This window comes from Giraffa tippelskirchi, chromosome 10 (genome assembly GCF_054371585.1).
Source record: "Giraffa tippelskirchi isolate mGirTip1 chromosome 10, T2T-mGirTip1v1.2.pri, whole genome shotgun sequence".
Classification (NCBI taxonomy): Eukaryota; Metazoa; Chordata; class Mammalia; order Artiodactyla; family Giraffidae; genus Giraffa; species Giraffa tippelskirchi.
In genome coordinates, this window is record NC_137284.1 from 26,311,897 (window position 1) to 26,338,954 (window position 27,058).

At 37.4% G+C, this 27,058-nt stretch overlaps 1 long non-coding RNA gene across 1 annotated transcript in view; it reads right to left on the minus strand.

Annotated features, from left to right (window-relative positions):
- Positions 1-273: 273 nt before the first annotated feature.
- Positions 274-27,058, minus strand: part of LOC145524423 (uncharacterized) — a 33,032-nt gene continuing 6,247 nt past the window's right edge. Inside the window, exons 2-4 of the long non-coding RNA XR_014067493.1 lie at positions 5,695-5,739; positions 3,968-4,074; positions 274-3,255 (exon numbers count right to left, since the gene is read on the minus strand). This is a non-coding gene — a long non-coding RNA (uncharacterized LOC145524423). The remainder of the gene's footprint in view (positions 3,256-3,967; positions 4,075-5,694; positions 5,740-27,058) is intronic.

Sequence of the window (27,058 nt, forward strand, 5' to 3'; positions counted from 1 at the left end):
TTCTACCTCACTTATCCTATCTTCTGCCTCCTTTATTCTACTGTTGGTTCCCTCCAGATTGTCTTTTATCTCCTTTATTTCACTATTCGGAGAAAGCAATGGCAACCCACTCCAGTATTCTTGCCTGGAGAATCCTAGGGACGGCGGAGCCTGGTGAGCTGCCGTCTATGGGGTCGCACAGAGTCGGACACGACTGAAGTGACTTAGCATAGCATAGCATATTAGCATTTCATTATTCATTATATATTGACTCCTTTTTATTTCTTCTAAGTCCTTGATAAACATTTCTTGCATCTTCTCAATCCTTGTCTCCAGGCTATTTATCTGTAACTCCATTTTGCTTTCAAGATTTTGGATCATTTTTATTATCATTATTCTAAATTCTTTTTCAGATAGATTCCCTATCTCCTTCTCTTTTGTTTGGTTTGGTGGGCATTTCTCATTTTCCTTTACTTGCTGAGTATTTCTCTGCCTTTTCATCTTGTTTAGATTGCTGTGTTAGGCGTGGCCTTTCTGTATTCTGGTAGTTTGAGGTTCCTCTTTATTGTGGAGTTTCCTCACTGTGGGTGGGGTTGGACGGATGGCTTGTCAAGGCTTCCTGGTTGGGGGAGCTTGTGTCGGTGTTCTGGTGGGTGGAGCTGGATTTCTTCTCTCTAGAGTGCAATGGAGTATCCAGTATTGAGTTTTGAGATGTCTATGGATTTGGTGTGCCTCTGGGCAGCCTGTATATTGATGCTCAGGGCTATGTTCCTGCGTTGCTGGAGAATTTGCGTGGTAGGTCTTGCTCTGGAACTTATTGGCTCTTGGGTGGAGCTTGGTTTCAGTGTATATGTGGAGGCTATTGGATGATCTCTTATTAATTAATGTTTCCCCTGGCTTTCAGTCTTATTCTTGCAGTAGCCTCAAGACTTCTCCATCCATACAGCATCAATAATAAAACTTTTAGGTTAATGGTGAAAAGATTCTCCACAGTGAGGGATACCCAGAAAGGTTCACTGAGTTACAGGAGAGGTGAAGGGGGAGGGGATTGAGGTGACCAGGAGGGGAAGAGGGGGACTCAAACGTGGAGAGAGCAGTCTAGCCAGTAAGTACTTCCCTCTGTGCTCTCCACAGTCTGGAACCCTCAGAGCGGTTCACAGATATACATAGAGAGGGGGGAGGAAGGTAATAGAGGTGAGCATGAGTAGAAAGGGAGGAATTAGGAGGGGAGAGAGAGATCTGGGCAGTATTCTATTCCCGAAGTGTTCTCCGGTACCCAGAACACCCTCAGAGATTCACAGAATTGGGTTGAGAAGAGAAGGAGGAGGGTGGGAGATAGAGGTTCCCTGGGGGAGAAGAAAGAGCATCAATAGGGGGAGAGAGTAATCAAGCCAGTAATCACACTCCTGAGTAAAAATGGGTCCTAAAGATTGGGTTCTTAAATGTACAAAATTGATATCAAATATGTAAAAAAAGATTAAAAATCTAGAGTAGAAGTTAGACTCTTATAAAACATACAATATAAAAAAAGGAAATAGTGTAAAAAGAAAAAAAACAGAGAAACAGTAAAAAAAAGAAACAGTAAAAAAAGTAAAACAGGAAAAAAACAGTAAAAAAAAGAAACCACAAAAGGTATAAGATATATGTATGCAGTTTGCTTTAAAAATAGTATTTTTTTTTGCAAGGTAATAGTGGGTTATGAAAATGAAAGTTAAAGGTGTAATAGAGGACTTAAAGAAAAAAGAAAGAAAAAGAAAAAAATTAAAAAAAAATGATAATAGTAAAAATATATATCCCGGACTTTCTCTAGAGCTGTTGTGAGCAGTGTGGGGTCTGTTCAGTTTCAGATAGATCCTTGTTCCTGCTTATACTTTTCAAGATCTATAGGCCCCTTTCAATGCAGTCGGTGTTAACTACAGGGATTTTAATCTGTTGGCCTGTCCCTTCCAACGCGCTTCCCTCTGTTTATTTGGCTTCTGTTTGGAGGTCTCTTCAGTATCTAATTTCCGCCCTGCCACAAAGGGGTGGAGGTGGTCTCTTTAGGTGCGCTTGTTCAGTCGTGCTGTGGGGAGGGAGGAACACTGCAAACCTATATCACTGGCTTGTGTGTGGTGAGCTTGCAGTGTCTTGGCTGCACTGGGTTCGCCCCACTCACGGCGTGTGTGCTTTCCCCGTCTACCCTGCTCAGGCTTCAGGTTAGGTGGCCGGGGAGTGGGCCCTGAGATGCGTGCACTTCCCAGGTCTAAGCCGCTCAGGTTCAGGTTCCCGGGTACTCCACAAAGGCGCAGACTCGGTTCTGCCCGCGGTTTGTGCTGCTCCCGGTCGGAGCAGCTCAGGCAGCCAGGAGTTTGGCAGCGCACTCTCCCCTGTTGGGGCGGGGCGGCTTATCACCTCCCTGGTCCCCACCTCGGTTTACGGGTGCACCCGGCTCCGGTGTGCTTTGTGTCGGTTCTGGGGAGCTGGTCTCTGGCTGCGACCCTCCCGGCGGCTGTCGACCCTCCGGGATCTCAGGCAGTCTTTGCTTAGAAACTGGGAGCCTGTTTGCAGTTTGGTAGGGGGTGCCCTCTCTGGGGCCGAGTTTGCCCCTTTCTGGCTCTGGCTGGCCCCGCCTGCCTGCTGTGTCCGGTGGGGGATGGGGCGGTCCGCCAGCTAGCTCTCCTCTGGTATCGCTCAGTCCTTTGTTCTGTGAGCGGGCTGGCAGTGCCTTAGATTTGGGCTTTTCGCGGGATAGTTCTCTCTCTCTGGCTGTCCCACAGTTTAGGTTACTATCTCACGTTAGCTCCCTCAGATTGCCCTCAGGGCCTTCGGCCCAGTCCTTAACCTAAGCAGTGCCGCCTGCTCCTCTCCGTTCAGCCCCCACTTGCTGGTGGCGGCTGCGAGCGTCTGGGGTTCTTTTCTGGGAGTTGCCTTTAGGCACATAATCTGTGGGTTTTATTTATTTTTTCTCCCATTTATGTTGCCCTCCGAAATTCGAAATCTTCCCCCAAACCCGCCAGTGAGAGGGTTTCCCGGTGCTTGGAAATTTCTCCTCTTTTACGACTCCCTCCCCGGGACGGGTCTCCGTCCCTAACTCTTTTGTCTCTCTTTATCTTTTATAATTTCTCCTACCTCCTTTTGAAGATAATGCGCTGTCTTTGTGGATGCCTGACGTCCTCTGCCAGCGTTCAGAAGTAGTTTTGTGAAGTTTGCTCAGCGTTCAGATGTTCTTTCAATAAATTTGTGGAGGAGAGAGTGGTCTCTCCATCCTATTCCTCCGCCATCTTCTCTAGCCTAGGTCTTGAAGACATAGGTTGTCATTTTAAGAAGAGGAAGTTATTAAGCACACGTCAATGTTAATGCCGTTAGAATACATAAAGATTAGTATATTTTTCACTTTACTGTTTCTAATACTGCTCCAAAAAATAGGCAGGAGAAGGAAAGTAAGAGAAAAATGATCAAATGTAGACTAGTCTCTTCACTTGCTTATCATACAGTTTAGCAAAAAACAAAACAAAGCACACAAGCAAATGTATATGTACTAAGTGACTGGGCAATGGCTAGGAGATTAGAAACAGATTGTTAAAAAAGACGGTGATTAAGAGTAGATTGTAGTTCTCTAGGCTAGACTTGTTTTCTTTCAAGTTCTCTTAGTTTCCATTGAAACAAAAGTCATCTTGCTCTGCTGAATATCACGGTATATTTGTGGTGCATCACAGATCATAGTTGCAAATAGTTTCTGTTACCTCATCTTCATGAAAACCTGAAATCTCATATTGCCCTGGTCTGAGCTCTTTTCCAGGGAAGCCTGTCATGACCCTCAGTTGTTCGAGATCAATTTCCAGGATATTATTTAATACTGCCTCTGAGCCCCACATCTTCATTCCTCCTGGTTCTCCTAGATGCTAAGTCTCTTTTACTTTTTCTCTGTCTCAGATTGTTCAAATAATCATCCTGCTTAACACCTAAATGTTACAATATTTTTACATACAATGTCATATTATCCAAATACCTCCTTTTCCATCATTGCCCAAATCTCAGTAGTGCATCTGCAAATAGTCAGGAGGAAAATGAGACTCTCTAATTCAATAGAATCTTTGATTCAGTTGGTTTCACCTGCTGTAGAAGAAATACATTGAGGTTTAGGATTTGCATTTTTAGCAGATTTTGCAAATTAAATAAATTCTCCCTTTTAAATTTCCCCAACCATACTTTCATTGTCATATCCTGGTCCTGTGTGTGCTGTGAATATTCAATATGTTGTCTCAGTACACAGGCTATTAGCAAAAGGAAATTAAGATGACCTTGCTGAGGCAATGAAATAGCAATAAAGAGCCCCCATTGTTTACTTTAGTGGCAACAAAGTGCTGTTGATGCAGTGGCCTTGAGCAAAGTTTATATATTTTTGAAAAGTAATACTCACTGGCTAAGAACATGCTAAGTTGAAGTTCTGCAGCAACATTTGAATAAACAATTTTAAAATTTTTTTTCCTTTTAGAATTGTAAATAATTGGATCGAAAATCAGATACTGGGGCAGTTACCAAGTAGTTGGTGTTCTAGAGTATATGTCCTTAGAGACCAACTAAATTCAAGAGATAAATTGATAAAAGCAAAATCTAGCTATGTTTATGAAATCTATACTATGGAGCAGAGCAGAAAGAACTAAAGCACACTGATCACTGAGTGGTAACATTGCTTCAGAGGTAAAGAATGTGTGTTAGGCTCAGTTGTGTCAACTCTTTGCTATCCTTTGGACTGTAGCCAACCAGGCTCCTCTTTCTATGGAATTTCCCAGGCAAGAATACTGGAGTGGATTGCCATTTCATTCTCCAGGGGTCTTCCCAACTCAGGGATCGGATCTGGGTCTCCTACATTGTGGTCAGATTCTTTGCACCACCAGAGAAGCCCTGAAGAAGAAAAAGTTCTACTACATTAAAAGAAAAAGCTGTGTATTATCAGGTGATATTCAACTATACTGGTCTCTATTGTCTGAAAGCATATCACCTTGAATCTTTATTCTATTATGCAGGACATTGCTTCCACAATATATAAGGCATCAGCCATAGTTACAAGAAATCTTCAATGGGATGAATTCTTTTGTGAAATTCTTCAGTGCTTTTCAATACCATGAAAAATCTTGGGCTTTTGCTTGTAAATCTTATAGGAGATGTTGGGATATCTTAGAGATACTGCAGAATTAATCCAGAGATGAAAATTGTTGGGAAAGACAGTCCTTGAGCATGTAGTCTTTTCACCCCCATTCAGCCACATAAAAATGGTTATTGGGCTTGGAGCATATTTTACCTAGAGATGAAGATTCTCCACATCCTGTTTCTTATCACCTAGCCTTCTCTTGAAGCATGTGGGCCACAGGTCACAACCCCACTGCAGGGCAGGAACAGGGTGCACACAGGTGTTGGGGAGAGAACTTTTGGCCACTGGAGAGCACCACCAGCTATTGAAGCTGATCTTGTTCTTTCTCTTCTCTAGGTAAGTAAATCATTATTCTATCCAGTGCTTGACTGCACTGGGGCTCTTCTTGGTCACTCTGATCACAAGATGCAGTGGGTAAAAGTGTTTGAACTTCTACCCCTGGCATTGTGATGATCTTTCCTAACCTCTGTGTAGTTGGAGTCTTCCCTTGGGACTGGTAACCCATGCATGATGATCAGTGACGAAAAACACCATGACTTTCCAAGTATATATGTTCTGTGGAGGAGAAGCAACTGGACTCTTACCTGTTTTCACAGATGATGCCTGGTGTTGAGAAAAGAAAGAGCTGTCTGCTGAAAATGAAATAACAAAAAGAGAAAAATATGGTATTTTTTTCTTTTAATAAAGTCTCATACAGATTCTTTTTATTTTATTACTCCGAATTTTGCTCTTATCCTTCCATCAAAGGATGGACTTGTTAGACCATGAAAATGTTTTCTTATCCTACAGTCATGAGTATCTCATAAAATACCTTCTCTGAGAGCACCAGTTATTCAAAGTTTAATGATTTAATATTAACAAACTGTATATCATGCATCACATTTTGGCCTAAAATGTTTATTTATGCAAAGAAATCATCATCTAACTGCAGATCCCTTTTCTTAACACACTGGTTTTTATACAGCTAAGTTTACTATTTGCTAGAATAGTCAATGACAAATGCCCAGTGTTTATGTTTACTTTCTATGGCATTTGAAATATAAGCTCTATTCCTCTATTTTGACTTAATTAATTCAGACTCATATACTGTGAAATTTTTTACTCAGTAAATTTTGGAAACATAATTATCAAGAGTTACATGCTGAAATCATGTTTTTGTTTTTTTTTTTTAATTCTTTTGCTTGCTACAGAGGTTGAGTGTATGCATGCTTAGTCTCTCAGTTGTATCCGATTCTTTGCAACCCCATGGACTATTGCCTGCCAGGCTCTACTGTCCATGGGATTCTCCAGGCAAGAATACTGGAGGGGTTAGCCATTCCCTTCTCCAGGGGATTTTCCCAATCCAGAGATCGAACCTGGGTCTCCTGCATTGCAAGTGGATTCTTTACTATCTGAGCCACCAGGGAAGCCTTGCAGAGGTTACTAACCTTTATAAGAACTGCTTTTGCATGAACATAAAATTAGAAAATTTTTTTTCTCCTCTCTCTTTCTTGGTAGTAAGATATTCTATAGTCCATATTAGTCAGATTATTCTTTATTTCATTAACTATAAAATATATATTTTAATGTGTAACTTCATATCTCTGCATCTCTCGTGTTTCCTGCATCAGCAGGCAGGTTGTTTAACACCAGTACCACCTCATATAAATATCCTGTAAAATACTTTTGAAATCACTAAATAACTTGAAATACTGTAATCATAAAAAACATGAATACTTTGGGCTTATGATTCATGCTAAAATAGAGCAAATTTAATGATTTTGTGACAGTTCTTTGGATAACAAATAGTATAGTTTCAGCAAATATAAATGTAATAATTTAAAAATTCAAATTACATGTATGTATATATACACACAAACACAGTCAAGCTTTGAGATCTTGTGTTAGTTTTTTAAATTCTCTTTGCCTCAATCTTACTCTTTATGAAAATGTGTTATTAGTAAAATCTACCACACAGTTCTCTTTTGTGAGTTAAATGAAGGAATGAAAGTAAAATGCTTTAAAGAGTGAATAGCGTATAGTGAGGAAATATTATTTATTATTTATGTCAGTTTTTCTGTTCCTGATTCTCAGTGTGCAGTACAATATGCCTTGATAACCATACTGGCAAGGAAAAATAGAATTTTAAAGGGCTGCTAAATGTCATCTTATTGAAGCATTCAAAGACTGTTCTGCAAAATACTTTTTAATATGATACCATTTCTCAAAATTTATAACAGCTAGCTTACTTTACATTATTTATTACTACTACTATTACTATTATTATTATTATTGCCAAACCAGAGAACTAGATGTATTTTGAGGTTTGATCTTTCAACTGTTAAACCAAGAGGAGATTATCTAGCATATTAATGTTAAGTTTAAATTTCTTGTTATTTGCTTATAATTATATTTTAAACCTAATTTTTATACAATTGTAACAGGTATAAACTTAAAGAATGCAAATTTGCAGCTATTTAAAAGATTTTATGCTTATGACATTCTAAATCAACACTGAATATCTCTGATATACTTTTTATTTATTTATTGGCTGTGTCAGGTCTTAGTTGCAGCACAAGGGATCTTCATTGAGACATGCATGATCTTTTGATGCTTCTCCCTAGCTGTGGTGCATTGGCTCAGTAGTTGCAGCACACAGGCTTCATTGCCCCACTGCATCTTGATATATTTTTTCATTGTTATTAAATGCAATCCATAAGTGAGTTTAAGAAACACTGGCATCGACAGCAAATATAAGGAAAGGGAAATGAGGCATCAGCAAGACGTGGAGGAACTGAGGCTGACTGCAGAGTACTTTGAGAAGTGTCTATTGTGGGCATGGAGATGCACCACCGAGATCCCCCTGCAAGAGAATACTTGTTGTCTTTGCTGTTCAGAATGCTATCAGTGGACAGCATTCAGTTATTAGACTCTCTGGGGATTGCTGCCCTGCCCACGTCCTTCCACACATGGCCAATATCCAGTGACTGATCAAGATGGAAGTATACTAACCTGGCTATTTCTACCACCCATGGGACAACTTTGATGGGGCCATTGCAGCTCTAGATTCCCTGTGGAATCCCCTGAAACAGTCGAGCCTGCATCTGAGCTGCACCTTCTGCTTAATGTTGTGTCCTTCCACCCTCTTCCATATATATTGATCCCAAAGACATTCCCTAAGAAATACGGTCAACCCTAAGCTCCATTTAAGGTTTGCTTCCTAAAGTAGGGATAATGAGATAGCATCTATTCCACATTTTTCATTTTAAGAATGAAATTTGTCTCTATCATAGATTGAGGATTGAGCTGCAATTTATTTTCATTTGACTTTTCATTTTACCCTCTCCAGTATACTATTCTTAAGCTGAATAAATACTCTGTGGATATATAATAATTGATTAAAACCATTCCTTGATGGGTAGAGAGCCTGAGAGAGATGTTCAGAAGCTCAAGATATCCAAAATAAAGAAAAGTGAAAAGTCACTCAGTCATATCCGACTCTTTGCTACTCCATGGACTATTTTCCAGGCCAGAATACTGGAGTGGGTAGCCTTTCCCTTCTCCAGGGGATCTTCCCAACCCAGGCATTGAACCCAGGTCTCCTGGGTTGCAGGCAGATTCTTTACCAGGTGAGCCACAAGGGAAGCCCAAGAATACTGGAGTGGGTAGCCTATCCCTTCTCCAGCGGATCTTCCTGACCAGGAATCAAACCAGGTTCTCTTGCATTGTAAGTGGATACTTTACCAACTGAGCTATCAAGGAAGCCCAAAATAAAGAAAAACTACATAAAAAACCCCCAAATTTATCACCCCCAAAGTTGCAAGTGTGATGCAAAGTATAAATATACGAAAAAATCTTCCTTTAGCACACGAGATACTTACAGAGATCAATAATTAAGTTCTTTCTCTTAAGATCTTTTTGCACATGTACTTACACAAAGGAAAAAATAGAGGGAGAAAAATCTTGCAGAAATGTTTCTATTTAAAACTTTCAAACAATTTACTCATGGGGCGCTCCACTAACATGTTCTCTTTTCGTCTTTATTTTCTGTATTAATGATTGACCTGTGTTAAGTTGCTATCAGAACTGATGGACTCAGGCAGCTCCAGATAGTGGGCAGGATTGGTTGCCAGGCAACCTTACCTATGATGACCATTAGTAACTGGATCTTTGACCAATTTTGGGGAGGACCTGAGGAAAAGCTACTTTTAACTTTTGTGCCTTTAAGTCAAAGAAAACATAGGTTATGGGAACTGACATTTAAGGCACTTAAGAAGCACGATCAAAAAGCAAGAAAATTGCAAAGACTATCTGTGTTTTATTCTTAGGTCATTGAATTAAAAAAAACATATTGACAAATTTTAAGCACCTCATCAGAGTTTTATTAAGATTTAAATATATGAGGTAAGAATAAAAAAGCCAGTTCTTTTGGCTATATTTTCTAATTTTTAAAACACAGTGGTTATTTATCTCACATAAATAACATTATAGTTATTATTGTTTTCTTTGTAGCAAGCTATTCTGTATAAGATCATAATTTTGAAGAAATGGCTGAAAAATAATGTTTGAAAAATATTATCATGTCTTTTTAGAACTGAATAATCCAACTCATGGCTATAACCATTAGATAAGTATTGATCATTTTAAAGCCCTGGGGAGATGATGAAAGCTTGCCATTAAGTTTTGGAGCCATGAAGATTGTAGCTTATATTCTTGATTAGCGGTTAAATCTCTATTTTATGTCCTTTAAATCTAAGATATTTTCTCTAGAGAATATGGAGACATTTTCAACTCCTCTTCTGTCATTTCACTATACATGGAGGCAGAAATTAAGGACACTCAAGGACAATTAGGAAGCTATTTTAGTAATTCTGTTCATTAACTTTTGTCTTCCTGGAACCTGTGGGGATAATGAAAGGCAGGCATGTTCATAATAGAAAAATAGCCAGAAACTGTTGTCAAACATTATGCTTTAAAGTTTTTTTTTCTTTTCTTTTTGGCAGAGCCATTTGGAACAGATAATTTTAAAAATCTTAAGTGCATGTTTTGTTGGGCTTTCATATTTTTATCCTCAGTTAATAACTTTTATTCTTAAGTATGTATGATTGTAGGCGAATGGCAGACTCTTTGCCCATCGTGGAATGGTTATGTGATGAGTTTAGAGTGAGTAATTGCCCTAGAGAGATGCCAAACTAGTTGGGAAAATAACCTCAGAATATTCTTGAATGTGATGTTTCCATTTGGCAAAAGAGATCTAGTTAGCAAATGTGTGTATGTAACCAAGGCCAGTCAGAAGGATATGGTATTGATTACCCTTTGAGACCAAGTTTCTTTTAAATGTCATATTCCTAGGAAACCCTATGAAGAAGATCAATGATAAATATGGGAGACAAAATTGAAGACCCCTGGGTAATAAGAATTGCAAGTACTGCAAACAACCTTTAAATGTAATAAGCTAGATTATATCTGAGACATAGTTCTGATATTTGATGTGTTGCTACTTAGGTATTGAACAACAAAAGAGGATATAATTTTATTAGTTCTTTAAGTGTATTAGCAGTTACTTCCTTGGAATCAAGACCCACCCCTTATGTTGTTTACTTGTTGTAGCCAAGATTTTTATATTAAGAGTGACCAGGCATTTGTAGACTTGGCTTCCCACGCACAAGTGAAGCCCCATTTCTTTCTAATTATATCACCCAGATTCTATTCAGTTCAGTTCAGTCACTCAGTTGTGTCCAACTCTTTGTGACCCTATGGACTATAGCACGCCAGGCTTCCCTGTCCATCACCAACTCCCAGAGCTTACTCAAACTCATGTCCATTGAGTCAGTGATGCCATGCAACCATCTCATCCTCTGTTATCCCCTTCTCCTCCTGCCTTCAATCTTTCCCAGCATTAGGGTCTTTTCCAATGAGTCAGTTCTTCACATCAGGTGGCCAAGTATTGGTGTTTCAGCATCAGTCCTTCCAATGAATATATATTAGGACTGATTTCCTTTAGGATTGACTGGTTTGATGTCCTTGCAGTCCAAGGGACTCTCAAGAGTCTTCTCCAACACCCCAGTTCAAAAGCATCAATTCGAGAGAACAAGATGGTGGAGGAGTAAGTGGACATGGAGTACATATCTCTCCACGGATACGTCAGGAATACACCTTCAGACACAGAAGTGCATGCAGAATATCAGTTGAGAGTGGATAGGAGTACCTGACCAGCAGAAAAGAATATATAAAACCACACAAAACTCGGTAGGACAAAGGAACTAGGGGGAAAAACAGGAGTGTTATTAGGACTGGACCTGCCCTCAGTGGGTAGGGGAACTGAAGCAGGCGTCCGATTCCCACATCAGGGCAACTGTCTGAGTCAGAGGAAAAACATTTAAGGCTGAGCGTGAAACAGCTGATCTGTGGCAGCCTAAACGGAATGAGAATCAGATAGTCCTTGCCACAGCCATACATACCCTGGACAGGGACGCAGGTTCCCTGGAAGGTGCAGAAGCTGGGAGCTGGAGTTTAGGAATTGTGGAACAATCCCAAGGTGAGGGCTGCTGTTGACTGTGGAAAGATGGATCAAGGGGATGTGAGGGAGGAGACTGTGGTGGGAAATGCCTGTGGAGGAGAGCTGGGCAGCCATGGAAGCAAGGCAATACTGCTGAGTCACATGTAAGGGGTGGAGCCCTCATCATAGCCTCTCTCTCCCCCCACGCCAGCACCCGCAGCTGAATGATAGAGATTGGCCCATCAAAGGCCTGACATACTGAACTACAGAGTAGGACCCCATCCAGGGTGCCCCTTTAAGTGCCTGACATGCCAATTTACAGAGCAGGACCCCAGCCAGGGAGGTCCCTCTATGTGCCTGATGCGCTGAACAACAGAGGACTCCAGGTAAGGGAGCCCTCTAAGTGCCTGAAACGGGGGAGCTACAGAGAAAGACTGGCCAAGGAAGCCTTCTGATCACCAGCTACAAGAGCATCTAAAAAAGACTCTGAGAGGGCCATAAATCCTGTGGTGGAGGCAGTTAAGTCCCTGCACACTTGGTGCCACCAGGGTCCCTGCAAGCCAAGCAGCTGCACCACCTTCAGGCTCAACTTTCACTGGGGCAGACCTGCCACAAGCAAAAAAAAGTATTGCGTCTATGTTCACAGGGTCGCTTCAGTCGTGTCCAACCCTTGCGACCCTGTAGACTGTGGCCTGCCAGGCTTCTCTGTCACGGGGGCTCTCCAGCTAAGAATACTGGAGCCTATTGGCCAATACTGGTTGCCATACCCTTCTAGAGCACTATATTTCCTGCTTCCCTAATCACCAACTCCCCTGAGTACCTGGGGCTGCCAGAACCCCTGTGATCCAAGCAGCTGCACCACCTCCACACCTGGCCCTCACAGGGGCAAACCCAAGTCCTCCACGGCAGGCTCAGGAGCAAACCCCAGTGGACGATCCACATGCAGAGATGGAAATAAAACCACAATTGAAACCCTTGGGCAATGTGGCTAAGAAAGAAGTCCCAAAACCTCCTCACCAGCTGTATAAGCTGCAGATTAAATCCACACGAACAACTAAGCAAATTCTGTGTCCATGGAATATACAAAAGGTCATTGAGAGCTTCCACAAAAGACAGAGCACTAGTTCTGATAGCTGTGGACATTGGAGGCAAGAACATACAGGAGTAGGACCAGATTAGAATCTGAGCTGCTCCCACGGCAGGTCCAGAGATCAACACAGTGTTGGAGCGCATCCTAGGGAGATGAGGTGGACTGTGACTCCCGAGGAGGGAAAGGACCACCCTGAGAGCAGTGACTCAAGAAAAACATTTATTATTCTTATGTTTTGACTTGTTCTGTAGATTCTTTTGGATTTTTTTCCTTCCCCTCCGCCATCCTTGTTGTAGTTGTTGATTTAATTGGCACTAGAAATTTAATTAAGCTTTGAGATTTTTTTTTTCCTCAGTCGCATTTTTTATTGTTGATATAAACCTCTGCCTCTACATTGGGCCTTTGCATTTCTGTGAAGTTTTCCTTTTTTTTTTTTTCTTTTTTTCCCCTTTCTTTTGCTTTTTTTTCTCTTTTCTATAATTTTAATTTTTAATTTTTTTAAACCTATTATATTATTTCTACATTTATTCCTTTGTTTACTTTTCCCCTTGCAGTTAATCTTTAAAGTATATAAATCTTCTTCATCTACCTCTATTTAACTTTGCATATCTATCCTTTCTTTCTTTCCTTTTCTCTCAACATATTTGCTAGTTTTGTTTTCATTGGTTTATTCCCCACATGGCACCTTGCTTTAGTTTTGTTTTCCAATATGTGCTTCAGTTAGTTTTGTTCTTAACTGGTAAATATAATTTTTGATTTCCTTTGTTCGCCAGGTCAATCTACTGTATTTTATTTTTGTTGGACTATTTTGACTTTTATCAGTGTGTATGTGTATATTCTAGAAACAAATGGCAATGAAAACACAACAAACTCAAAACCCAAGGGATGCAGCAAAAGCAGTTTTAAGAAGGGAGTTTATAGCAATACAATCCTACCTCAAGAAACAAGAAAAACATCAAATAGACGATCTAATTTTACACCTAAAACAACTGGAAATAGAAGAACAAAAACTCCCCAAAATTAGTAGAAGGAAAGAAATCATAAATATCCAAGCAGAAATAAATGAAAAAGAAGTGAAATAAATAATAGTAAAGATTAATAAAACTAAAAGATGGTTCTTTGGGAAGATAAACAAAATTGACAAGCCTTTAGCCAGACTCATCAAAAAAAGAAAAAAGAGAGAGAGAGAGAAGAATCAAATCAACAAAATTAGAAATGCGAAAGGAGAGGTTACAACAGACAATTCAGAAATACAAAGGATTGTAAGAACCTATTATGAACAACTATATGGCAATAAAATGGATAACGTGGAATAAATGGACAGATTTTTAGAAAAGTTCAATCTTCCAAGATTGAACCAGGAAGAAATAGAAATTATGAACAATCCAATTACAAGCACTGAAGTTGAAGCTGTGATCAAAAATCTGCCAAAAAACAAAAGCCCAGGACCAGATGGCTTCACAGGAGAATTCTATTAAACATTCAGAGCAGAGCTAATGCCTATCGTTTGAAAACTCTTTCAAAAAATTGCAGAGAAAGGAACACTTCAAAACTTATTCTATGAGGTCACCATCACCCTGATACCAAAAGCAGACAAAGACAACAACAAAAAAAGAAAACTACAGGCCAATATCACTGATGAACATAGATGCATAAATCCTCAACCAAATTTTAGCAAACAGAATTCAGCAAAACATCAAAAAACTCACACACCATGATCAAGTTGGGTTTATTCCAGGGATGCAAGGATACTTCAATATATGCAAATCAATCAATGTGATACACCATATTAACAAATTGAAAGATAAAACCATATGATAATCTCAATAGATGCAGAAAAAGCCTCTGACAAAATTCAGCACCCATTTATGATTCAAACTCTTCAAAAAATGAACATAGAAGGAACCTACCTCTATATAGAAAAGGCCATGTATGATAAGCCTACAGCAAACATTAGTCTCATTGGCAAAAAACTGGAAGCACTCCCCCTAAGAACAGGAACAAGACAAGGGTGTCCACTTTCACCACTATTATTCAGCATGGTTCTGGAAGCTAGCTAGAGCATAGTTCTTCTAGCTACAGCAATCAGAGAAGAAAATGAAATAAAAGTAATCCAAACCAGGAAAGAAGAAGTAAAGCTCTCACTGTTTGCAGATGACATGATACTGTACATGCTGTACAAACTCTAAAGATAGTATCAGAAAATTACTAGAGCTAATCAGTGCATTTAGCAAGGTTGCAAGATACAAAATCAATACACAGAAATCACTTGCATTTATATACTAACAATGAAAAATCAGAAAGAGAAATTAAGGAATCAATCCCATTCACCATTGCAACAAAAAGAATTAAATATCTAGGAATAAACTTACCTAAGGAGACAAAAGAACTGTACACAGAAAATTATAAGACACTAATGAAAGAAATAAAAGACAACATAAACAGATGGAGTGATATTCCATGTTCTTGGGTAGGAAGAATCAACATTGTGAAAATGACTATACTACCAAATGCAATCTACAGATTCAATGTGATCCCTATCTAATTACTGATGACCTTTTTCACAGAAATAGAACAAAAAATTTCGCAATTCATATGGAAACTCAAAAGACCCTGAATAGCCAAAGCAGTCTTGAGATCTTGAGAAAGAAAGATGGAGCTGGAGGAATCAAACTTCCTAATTTCAGATTATACTACAAAGCTACAGTCATCAAGACAGTAAGGTACTAGCACAAAAGCAGAAATATAGACCAATGGAACAAGATAGAAAGCCCAGAAATAAACCCATGCACCTATGGGTACTTTATTTTTGACAAAGGAGGCAAGATTATACAATGGGGCAAAGACAGCCTCTTCAATAAATGGTGCTGGGAAAACTGGACAGCTACGTGTAAAAGAATGAAATTTGCCGGAGTCCAGCTCCAGCAGGTCCAGGTGTTCCCTCAGTATGGACAGCGTCGGGGATGCAAATGAGAAGACACAGCGAGTCTCGGCGTTTCCAAGTGTCTCCCAAGTGTCTTCCAACTTTATTATTTTTAAGATAGCTTTTATATTTTTTGTGGTACATAGAAACAAATGTAAAGTATAGAGTCATACCAATTTAGCTTAATGGGCATATCAATTCAGCTTAATAGGCCAGCAGTTTTGACCTTCATCGAAACCGTTTGCATGTTTTTAGTTACCAAAAGCCTCATTTTGTTTACATCATCTTCTGGCCTGGGGGCCTGCTAACATCTTGTGATTCTCTATTGATAAAGGTTGATCAATCAGAATACTTTTGTATAGGGCACATCAGGAAAGAATTCATCAACAGGAAGTTTCAAGGTAAAACCTGTTTTTGGTAATTTACTCTATGCCTTGAGCTTAACAGAAAAGAATGTAGTTCCATAAAGTCAAAGAACAGCAAGCTGAAGGTCAGCTCTAAGTTAGAATCATCAGTTAAATCTACAATTGTCTTATTATTTGTATTAAAGCTAAACTTTTATTTATATAAATTTTTAACTATTATGCTTTTATTATATAGGCTGTTAAGAGTAAAAACATAGTGAGTAAATATAGATGAAGTAACAGTTTCATAAAGCAATATTTCTTGTATTTCCTAACAAGCCTTTTTTCCTGAGAAGGGTTTTGTGCCCATAGGGGCTTTCTGTGCGGAGGCTCTCAATGCTGTTTTATTACTAGGGAGCAGTTATGCACATTAGCTCCAAAGGCACAGGTACATTTATTAAACAAACCAATATGTTAGCAAAAGGAATTTAGATCAGCATACTGTATATCCCAGATAATTTTATTAGGGTGCTACCATTCAGGGGCCTTGTTGATTTGAGGTTTCAGAATGATCTATTTTAGAAGGGAATCAGGAAAGGCCTTTTGCCTAAGTCATAGAAAATAGGAAGAGGTTTATTATAGCAAACATCAGAAAGACAGATATCTTTAAGGTGAGCGCTGAGGCAGCCTTCCAAGAATCTCTGAGGCCTGAGAAGCCGTGCTCAATCATTCCTCTTTCTCATGACTCTGTCATGGGTGGGATCTCGTGAGCTGGCTCCTGGCAGAAATTAGAACACTTCATAACACCATACAAAAAGATAAACTCAAAATGAATTAAAGACCTAAATGTAAGACCAGAAACTATTAAAATTCCAGAGGAAAACATAGGCAGAACACTCGATGACATAAATCAAAGCAAGATCCTCTATGACCGACCTCCCAGAGTAACAAAAATAAAAACAAAAGTAAACAAGTGGGACCTGATTAAACTTAAAAGCTTTTGCACAGCAAAGGAAACTATAAGCAAGGTGAAAAGACACCCTCAGTATGGGAGCAAATAATAGCAAATGAAACAACTGACAAAGGATTACTTTCCAAAATATGCAAGCAGCTCATACAACTTGATACCAGAAAAACAAACAACCCAATCAAAAAGTGGGGAAAAGACCTAAACAGACATTTCTTCAAAGAAAACATTCAGATGGCTAACAAACACATGAAAAGATGCTCAACATCACTCATTATCAGAGAAATGCAAATCAAAACTACAATAAGATATCACCTCATACCAGTCAGAATGGCCATCATCAAAAAGTCTACAAAAAATAAATGCTGGCAAGGGTGTGGAGAAAAGGGAACACTCTTGCACTGTTGGTGGGAATGTAAATTGATACAGCCGCTATGGAAGACAGTATGGAGATTCCTTAAAAAACTAGAAATAAAACCACCTTATGACCCAGCAATCCCACTCCTAGGCATATATCCTGAGGAAACCAAAATTGAAAGAGACACATGTATCCCATTTTTCATTGCAGCACTATTTACAATAGCTAGAACATGGAAGCAACCTAGATGTCTATCAACTGATGGATGGATAAAGAAGTTGTGGTACAGATACACAATGGAATATTACTCAGCCATAAAATGGAACACATCTGAGTTAGTTCTAATGAGGTGGATGAACCTAGAACCTATTATACAGAGTGAAGTGAGTCAGAAAGAGAAAGATAAATATCATATTCTAATGCATATATATGGAATCTGGAAAAATGATACTGAAGATTCAATTTATTTATAAGGCAGCAGTGAAGAAACAAAGAGAATAGACTTATGAACATGGGGAAAGGGGAGGAGAGGGTGAGATGTATGGAAAGAGTAATGTGGAAACTTACATTACCATATGCAAAATGGATAACCAACGGGAATTTGCTGTGTGGCTCAGGAAACTCAAACAGGGGTTCTGTATCAACCTAGAGGGGTGGGATAGGGGTGAGATGGGGGCAGGTTCAAAAGGGAGGGGATATATGTTTACCTAGGGCTGAATCATGTTGAGGTTTGCCAGAAAACAACAAAATTCTGTAAAGCAATTATCCTTCAATAAAAAAATAAATTATTTTTTTTAAAAAGCATCAATTTTTTGACAGTCAGCTTTCTTTATAGTCCTACTCTCACATTCGTCCATGACTACTGGAAAAACCACAGCTTTGACTAGATGGACCTTTCTTGGCAGAGTAATGTCTCTGCTTTTTAATATGCTGTCTAAGTTGGACATAGCTTTTCTTCTGAGGAGCAAGCGTCTTTCAATTTCATGTCTGCAGTCACCATCTGCAGTGATTTTGGAACCCCCAAAATAAAATCTCTCACTATTTCCATTGTTTCCCCATCTATTTGCCATATTATATGTTTACAATTCAAATCACAGCATTTATACCTATACTTGAATTACTGTATTATAAAAGTCATATTGTTGTGGTTATAATTAAAAACCTATGATAAAAAGGGAAGTTTCTGTCAAAGGCTGGCATTGGCATGAAGGGTTCAGATTTTGCACAATAGAAGATTTTCTTCTGGACCTCTACCAATACACATGAGAAGGATAACAGAACAGTAAAAGCAAGGTTGCAGAACCATAGTGTTCTATCACACCAACTTCTCTATTCTCTAATGTATTACCTTATTTTGCACATTGAGTTTTCTCATTTGCTCTTCAGTTCTTAGGAGAAAGAACCCACTTCCCATGATTTAAATAGTTGCCTAGAAACAACAATCATCAACAGGAAGGGTCTCAGGACTCTGAGAGTGTGATAAATCTTTGGTTAAAACCTGTCTTTACCTTTTCATATTAGAAAATACAGTCACTCACATTTAGGCATTGTTATTTACTCTCGTTAATTGATGCTTGCTTACAAATATATACATGAATATACATTTGATTTTTTTGACAATAATTCATATAGGAGGATAATTCTCATGATAAACCCCTAAATGTAATTGGAATCAATGATATTTCTGCATTGCTAACAGTTTTCGCTTTGTCTCTCTAGATTCTCTTAAGTTGGGGCCAAGGTAGCTAATTGCTTGCTGCTGTTGGCAATCATATTTTCCTAAGTAACGTTGAAGGAGTTGTCCCTAAGTTAATTCCTTGCATCTTGAACTATACTCTAGTAGGTTGAACTAGCAGTTCTTGGGCACTGATGTGCCTCAGTACACTGGAGGGATACAAATGGGTTAAGGGTGCACAATATATAAAGTTCCTCTGTCTTTGCATAGAGCAAGCAGGGCCTGGAACAATCAAGGCTCTTATGGCTTGTTGCATGTTGGGTTCCCAAGGAAAAAGGATTCTAAAATGGAAATTGGAAATCTGTTGTTTATCAGGGAGTGATCTTGGTGGCAATATGGGATAGAAAGGAAGCAAGATTGAAGAGATGGAGAATTCCAGTAAAGTCCTCAGCTGGTCCTAAAGGTAACTTCAGAGCTAGAAAATCTTTCTGATTTGTTCAAAATTAGACTGGCGGCACTGGGCCTTTATACACTTGAAACATTGAATATGCAAATGGACAACAGCTACATCATACATAAAAACAGAATAATGATCCACAATCTGCAACAATCAGCCCAAGAAGCAACTCACTACTTGTAGCAACTAATCCAGTGAGTCGAGGAACAATTTCTGAAGAAAACTTACAGACATGGGTTACAGAGAGACCCAAGAAGCTAATCCTTGTCACACACACAAAAGAACACATTAGTGATATTCATTGTTCAAGTTATGACTTAAACTTTGCATTAAACTGAATATTGAAAAACTAGAAGCTAAATAAAGATGAAAGGAACTATCCCCAATGCTAAATATTTTATCTTTGATCATTCACTCATTTCCTTTTTCTTCTTGCTATTTTCTGAATAATTTCCTCCTAACACACTTTCTAGAGTACTTCTCTTCTCATTCTGAACCCACTTTTCTCTTCTGTGATTTTAATTAGGCTTGGGATTGAGAACAGACGTGGTATACAAATGTGTGGGAGTGTTGTATGTGTATTTTACTTTATATTTTATCTGATTTTAAGCAGATTTTCAGAATTCCTTCATTAGGGGAGTAATTTATTGAGAGAACATTTACATTGTGATAATAGTTCAAGAAATTGTGACCTGAGTAACTGTTAGGAGGAGGTAAAGAATGAATTTTTTCACCTTCTCATTGAGCCTGGAAGTATGAAGCAAGAATATTGAATACTTGAATACAATTCTGAAAAGCACATGTTTTCTTCATTTAGTTTATGATTCAGAACAAAATTGCCGGCGGTAAAGCTCTGTCTTACAAAGTCTATCACTTTAAACTATTCTTTGTGAAATATTCCCAACTCACAAGTTATACTTTTGCTTGCGGATCCCTTATTGATGCAATGAAAATTATTTGAATAGAATACCTTCTGGGAAATTTATTCATCCTAAAACTTTTATCCTCTTAAAGTATTGTTCTGATTATTAAAGAAAATTTATGCAAGAGAAAAAGAATTAACAAGGAGGTGTATAAACAGTGATTAAAATAGGAATTGGAAAGCTAGACCTTGTGGTTTCATATCTTCGCTCAACCAATTTTAGCCCTGTGACTCTGGGCAGATTATTTATCAATCTATCTTGGTTTCTTCCTCTGAAAATGGAGATAAGCATTTCAGAGTTTTTGAAAAGTGAGTAAATTAATATGGATTAAATCCTAAGAAAATTGCCTGGCTTAGAGTAAGGACCAGGGCACCACACTTCACAGCTTCAGGGGCACTATTCCCAGTGATTTCTACAAGATTAGCATTCTCTGGAACACAGTGTAACATAGGATGTGCCCCTTGCCATTGCATTTCACATGATGTTGGTAAGCTCGAGGAAAGCATAGTTTTATGTTATTGTGATTCATGTCAGGACGACTACATGTCACGGTTCACTTGGGACAGTACTGGTTTCTGCATTATTGGTGCAAATTTCTATCCTGGAAGTGCTCTCATTTGAACAATAAATTGTATAGTCACTCTATTCATGGCTGTTTAGGCAAATCTTATTAGTATATCTCTTGAGCTCTGATGATCTATTCAAATCTCAAAGTCTATCACAGCAGTGCATGCATGCTAAGTCGCTTCAGTTGTGTCTGACTCTTTGCCACCCTGTGGACTGTATACCCAACCAGGCTCCTCTGTCCATGGGATTCTCCAGGCCAGAACACTGGAGTGGGTTGTTACGCCATCTCCCAGGGTATCTTCCCGACCCAAGGATTGAACCTGTGTCTCTTATGTCTCCTACCTTGGCAGGAGGGTTCTTTACCACTAGAGCCACATGGGAAGCCCTCTATTACAGTAAACTTTGTTAGATAATCTACTTGGCTGAATAAGATCAATTTAGTTTCTGAAAAGAAGGTCATTAATTTCGTTCTGAAGAAACCCAAATTCTTCCTTTCATTTTTGTTTTGTGTTACTTTTTCCAATGATTTATATTCTTCTTTTTATTCAACTCTTTGTAAAATAGTATTTTAGCAAAGTTTCATAATGTTGCTGTTTCTGAAGTTTTATTTTTATTTTTCACCTGAGGTTTTACCTGTGTTACCTAGTCAACTGTGGAATCAGATCAGCTGCTGTTTTCTAGACAATCTGAGAGCAGTCTTTGATTTCCATGTCATATTCTATATAGAAAATTATATTTGCCTTTAAGCTTAGGCCAAAATACAGCAGGTTTGGGTGAGTCTACATGGGCTCTGTTAAAATAAGCCACTACATTTTATTTAGATTCTAAAATTATAAGGAAAAGTGCCTTTTCCTTTCTTGAAGATGACTTTGCTTCTGTGGCTTCATTTATAAACCAGATATTATGTTCAATATGGTTATTCATAATCCTTCATTTTAATGGTTGACATGTGTTATATAAAGGTGGTATGAATAGGTGGTAAGAAATGGCCAAAATTCTTGCCACTTACAAGAAGTTCAGATAATTTAAATTTTTAAAATTGTGTTTCAAGGGTGCAATTTTTTTTTTGAACTGAAAGGCCTCTTTTCCTTAAATGACAAATATATTGAAATTTCTTTTGATAAACAAATGTACTTTGATTCAAATTAGGCTTTTTGCTATAAAATTATTTAAAAGTGTTGATAAAAAATTCTTCAAATAGTCATTGATGTTAGTCAACTAGCTCAATATTTTGTTTTGTTGTAATTTAATTTAACTTAATTTACTGGCTTCTTACCAGTACTTCCCACTAAGCACTCCTTATCACTCAAGCTATGTTTAACATTTTAAAATAAGACTTTCTATATTTTCTTCTCTCAGCACCAGGTCATCTTTACCTTGCCTTAACCAAAACCATCTTCCCACATATCTCTTTTATGTAGAAGCACTTTACTGTTTTCTCTGACTTTACTGAGAATTTTATGATTCATTTTATCTCTTCTTTTAGCATATCAATTGCATTTCTTTTTAAAAGTTTTTTTTTTGCATTGTTGTCCTAGAATTTACAATATACATTTTAAATAATTGTAAGTCCATTTTCCAATAGTATTATACCACTTCACGTATTGTGAAGGTACCTTATAACAGTGTCCCCAATTTCTTTCTCTGGTTCCTTGTGATATTACTGTCATTCATTTCTTCTCTCCATATAATATAATGACAATTCTTACTCTTATTGCTTTAAAAAATGATTATATTTTCAATTATTTAAGGATAAGAAAAATGAATTTTTTTTAACCTCCTTTATTCACTCCTCACTGCTTTTCCTTCTTCATGTAGATATAAGTTTCTGACCCTCATCAAGACTTCTTTAAAAATTTCTTTTGGGGTAGCTCTTCTGGCAATGAATTCCCTCAGTTTTTCTTTTCCTGAGAAAGTCTTTATTTCTCTTTCACTTTTGAAGAATAACTTCACTGAATGGAATTCTAGATGGACTTTTTTTTACTAATGTGAGGATTTATGCTAATTAGACTGGAAATTGAGCTGTGCTTAATGTTTGTCATAGACATAGGTGATTTGGCCTTCAAAGTTGTCTTCAGTCCTTGTTTTTGTCACCCATATTGACTCTGAGTTTCCCTAAGTACTTCTCCTCTGAGAGACCTTGTGTCTGATTGCATTTCCAGCTGTTATCCAATGTTATTATGTAAGCCTTGATGTGATGCATAAGGTTCTGGATGTATATTATATATGATTGCTTATCACCTTCCCAACCAGAGTCATGAAAGCATTTCTTGGATCTTAGAGAATCTGGTGGACTTGCTGAACGTAAAGGCCACAAAGTATGGGATTTCCCCTCAAGTTATGGTCCCTCAAAGTTTCTCACTTGCATGCTAGTCTGCACTTAGCCAACACCGGGTCTAAATCAGTATTCACACCAGTTTATTGCTCCAGGGACTTTTTTTTACAGTAATTGGAACTTGACTGTGATTCTCTGAATGTTTGTCTTTCTAGATATTAGTTTTGTTGTTTGTTCTGCTACCTCAGGTCTCTGATAAGTCCAAAAAAAAAAGAAATCTATTTATTACCTTATCCAGTTTTTTCTTGTTGTAACCATGGTAATGACAACTTCGAAGTTCTCTACATGAAGGAATTCAAACTAGAAGCTGAGACTATTACTTTTTAACTTTCTTGAAACAAATTTTAAAAGTTCTTTTTCAATGGTAATATTCCCTAATGGTACTTATGGGCTTGGACATAGAGCATTCAGGCTTTGCACATTTATTAACTTGTGATCTTAAACTATTTACTTAGCTTCTCTTTTCTCAGGAATCTGATTCATAACAAGGGAACAAAGATAATAGTGCATATTTCTAGTGGCTTTTGAGTTGACTAAGCTATAATGCCTAGCACAGTGGTTTCCAGATTATGTAAGATGAATAGATATAACTGTTAAAAATTCTTAGTTTTATTACTTTATACTGAACTGCATCAAAATCTCAAGTTTGCATTGCTAGACCATTTTTAATAAAAACCTTATGTTATCCATGATGGTTATGTGGCCCACGTGGATTTCATAAAAAAAATCATAGCAACATTATCCCAGGGCTATATCCTCATATCTAATGTTCCCCATTTGTTTTTATTGCAGTTTCAATGAGCATTGATTTTGTGCACTGTTTGATATACCTCTATCATGTAATATATCTTGGGTCTCTTTCACTTTTATAGCATCCTCTAAAGACTTGTCATATTCCTGTATAATTATGAAGCTATGCAACCTTATTGAGATTATATTCATGTAGTTTGAATATAGATGGGAAAGTGTTTAAGGAACAACAGCCCCAGGGTTGATGACTTTTTTCCAGTATTTTCCTAAGTTGTAAAGACTGGCCCTAAGTATTTGTGAGACCAAAAAATTAAGGTAGACATAGGAATATTACATTGACAGACAGTTCCTTTTAAGGAACATTTTCTTTTTCTGTTATCAGTTTTCAACTTGTACTAATTTAGCCATATGGGATAAGTTATTTTATATCTTTGCCTGGTACACATATCAGAAAATATTACTACTGAAAAAATATTTTTATGCAGAACAACTTTATAATGTATATGATTTTCTTAATATGCACTAGCTGTAGATAGTTTTGTAATGGGCCTTAAAAATTTGTAATGTAGAGAGATTACAGGAGAATGAATAAAATATGTGGCTGAAATATACTCTTAAATAGTAGAACAATCTACCTTGATGAATAGATAAAGACAAATACATTTTAAATTAAAAAACATAATCATATATTTGATATAGCTGGAAAATGTTACTAAACATTCGAATAAAGGTTTGGTGGAAGATTTTTGGTCATACTTCCTCTATGATTATATAATTAAAGCCATTTAAGTTTTCTGTTAAATTTTAAGGATCAAAATATTTTTACATGGTTCACATATTTCCCCTTGAAAAAGGGAAAAATAATAAAGATTATGTTAAATGATGCTGAATATTGGCTCATTTAGGTGATGACAAAATGTTTAATTAATAAAATTTTAAATATAAAAGTAAAAGAAAAATAAAAAATTATCTTTCCAAATTAATGCTTTGTTTAATTGTAATGAGCCAATTAAAATACAAATGGAAGACATTTTAAAATATGAAACACTGTAACTATGAACTTCAAAGGTTCAAAGTGGTCCTTGCTCTTTCCCAAGCATTGTATCTTTTATTATTTTTTTGTAACTCAAGATCATATTTGGCCCTGAGAATATCTATTAGTGTCAACAGAAATGGGTTCTTAGCATTAAGCCTTCTCTTCTAAATGATAAAAGGTCATGCAGACTTGATTTAGTACTTTGGACAGAGTTGAAGGCTTACTTTCCACCTGGTTTCAGTATGAGAATGAAAAAAGGTTGAGAACAAGGATGTGTCACAGTTTTTACATAAATACAGAATACCTATAGACATATATATTGGTTTACTGTTTATTAGCTATAACATTTTGCTGAGTGCATGAAAGCATTGGAGGAAAGTGATTTCAAAGGGTTTTATTTTTCTCAAAACGTTTGAGAAATTAAAGAAACTCCTAATTTAAAAAAAGCTTTATTTTATGCAAATTACTCATTTTTATTAACAGTTTTAAACTTTATATCACTTTAATTAAATGAATATAATAATCCAGGGTAAATATGTTAACTTATGAGTAAAATATTTCACTAAAGTGAAGTGAAATCGCTCAGTCGTGTCCGACTCTTTGTGACCCCATGGACTGTAGCCTGGCAGGCTCCTCTGTCCATGGGATTTTCCAGGCAAGAATACTGGAGTGGGCTGCCATTTCCTTCTCCAGGGATCTTCCCAACCCAGGGATCGAACCCAGGTCTTCCGCATTGTAGGCAGACGCTTTTACCGTCTGAGCCAATAGGGAAGTCCTTCACTAAAGTAACTAAGTCTAATTATACAAGGGGAATCTCAACATGATCTCAAACATGATCATTTTACATAGATTCCACTGGAATTGCCTGAACCGCTTAGTTAAAGAAAAGCTGAACTATATAAACATAAACAAATTAACATTATATATCCTGGCTTTATTTAGAACACTAACTGCTGCAGTTAGAATATCGTTAAAATTGAACTAATAATACTAAAATTACAGGTGTGACAGCTATGGGAAAAGAGAAAATTAGTTTTCAACTTTGCGAACAAATGCTGGTATTTAATTGGTTATGCATTATGATATCAAGAATGAATAAAGAATTATCATGCAAATGAATCCCAATATAATGAAGCTGCATCTGTAATCAGTTATTTAATTTCCATTAAAAACCATTTGGTCTAATTTAAAGATGCTTCAGTGAGCATACATTTATTGGGATTCAAAATGTAGAAAGGCAAATAAAATGATAAAATTGCACTGTTTTAAACGGATGAATAAAAGATAAAATTTGATAGTGGAAATACCTTAGAACTTTATTTTTTGTATCATATAAATGACATTTAGAGTTGGAAGTGTTTTTGAAATCATTTATTCTTTTCTTGCAGAGTAAATGCCTCCTAACCGAAAAACTCAGCAGTGTCTCTAGATGTAAATAGTTTGCACAGTCCCCTTTTCATGAATTTTCCACTGACTACACTGTGTAGTTTTTCTTTCTGAAAAAATTAATTGAATGTAATTTATTGAAAATAATTCATTGACTATAATTAAAATATTGTTCTACTTTCTGTTGAATTCTATGGTTATAATATTCATCTTACTTCTGATCAGAATTGGTTTTAATTAGAAAGAAAGGCAGTTTAAGAACTTTATTCTCATCAAGTGCAAATCTATTCTTTTCCAGAAGCCTAGAAACCTCATTTTCAGACTGCCTTCAGTAAATCAAAAAATAGATAGAATTAGAAAACATGATTTAGTCTAATATAATGTAATGGTGTCTAATGAAGTGATTTGAAAATGCCTAAAACTATTCATAATACTATATTCATAATTCATATTCAGAAGAACTGACTCATTGGAAAAGACCCTGATGCTGGGAAAGATTGAAGGCAGGAGGAGAAGGGGATGACAGAGGATAGGATGGTTTGATGGCATCACCAACTCAATGGACATGGGTTTGAGCAAGCTCCAGGAGTTGGTGATGGACAGGGAAGCCCAGCATGCTGCAGTCCATGGGACTGCAAAGACTCGGACATGACTGAGCA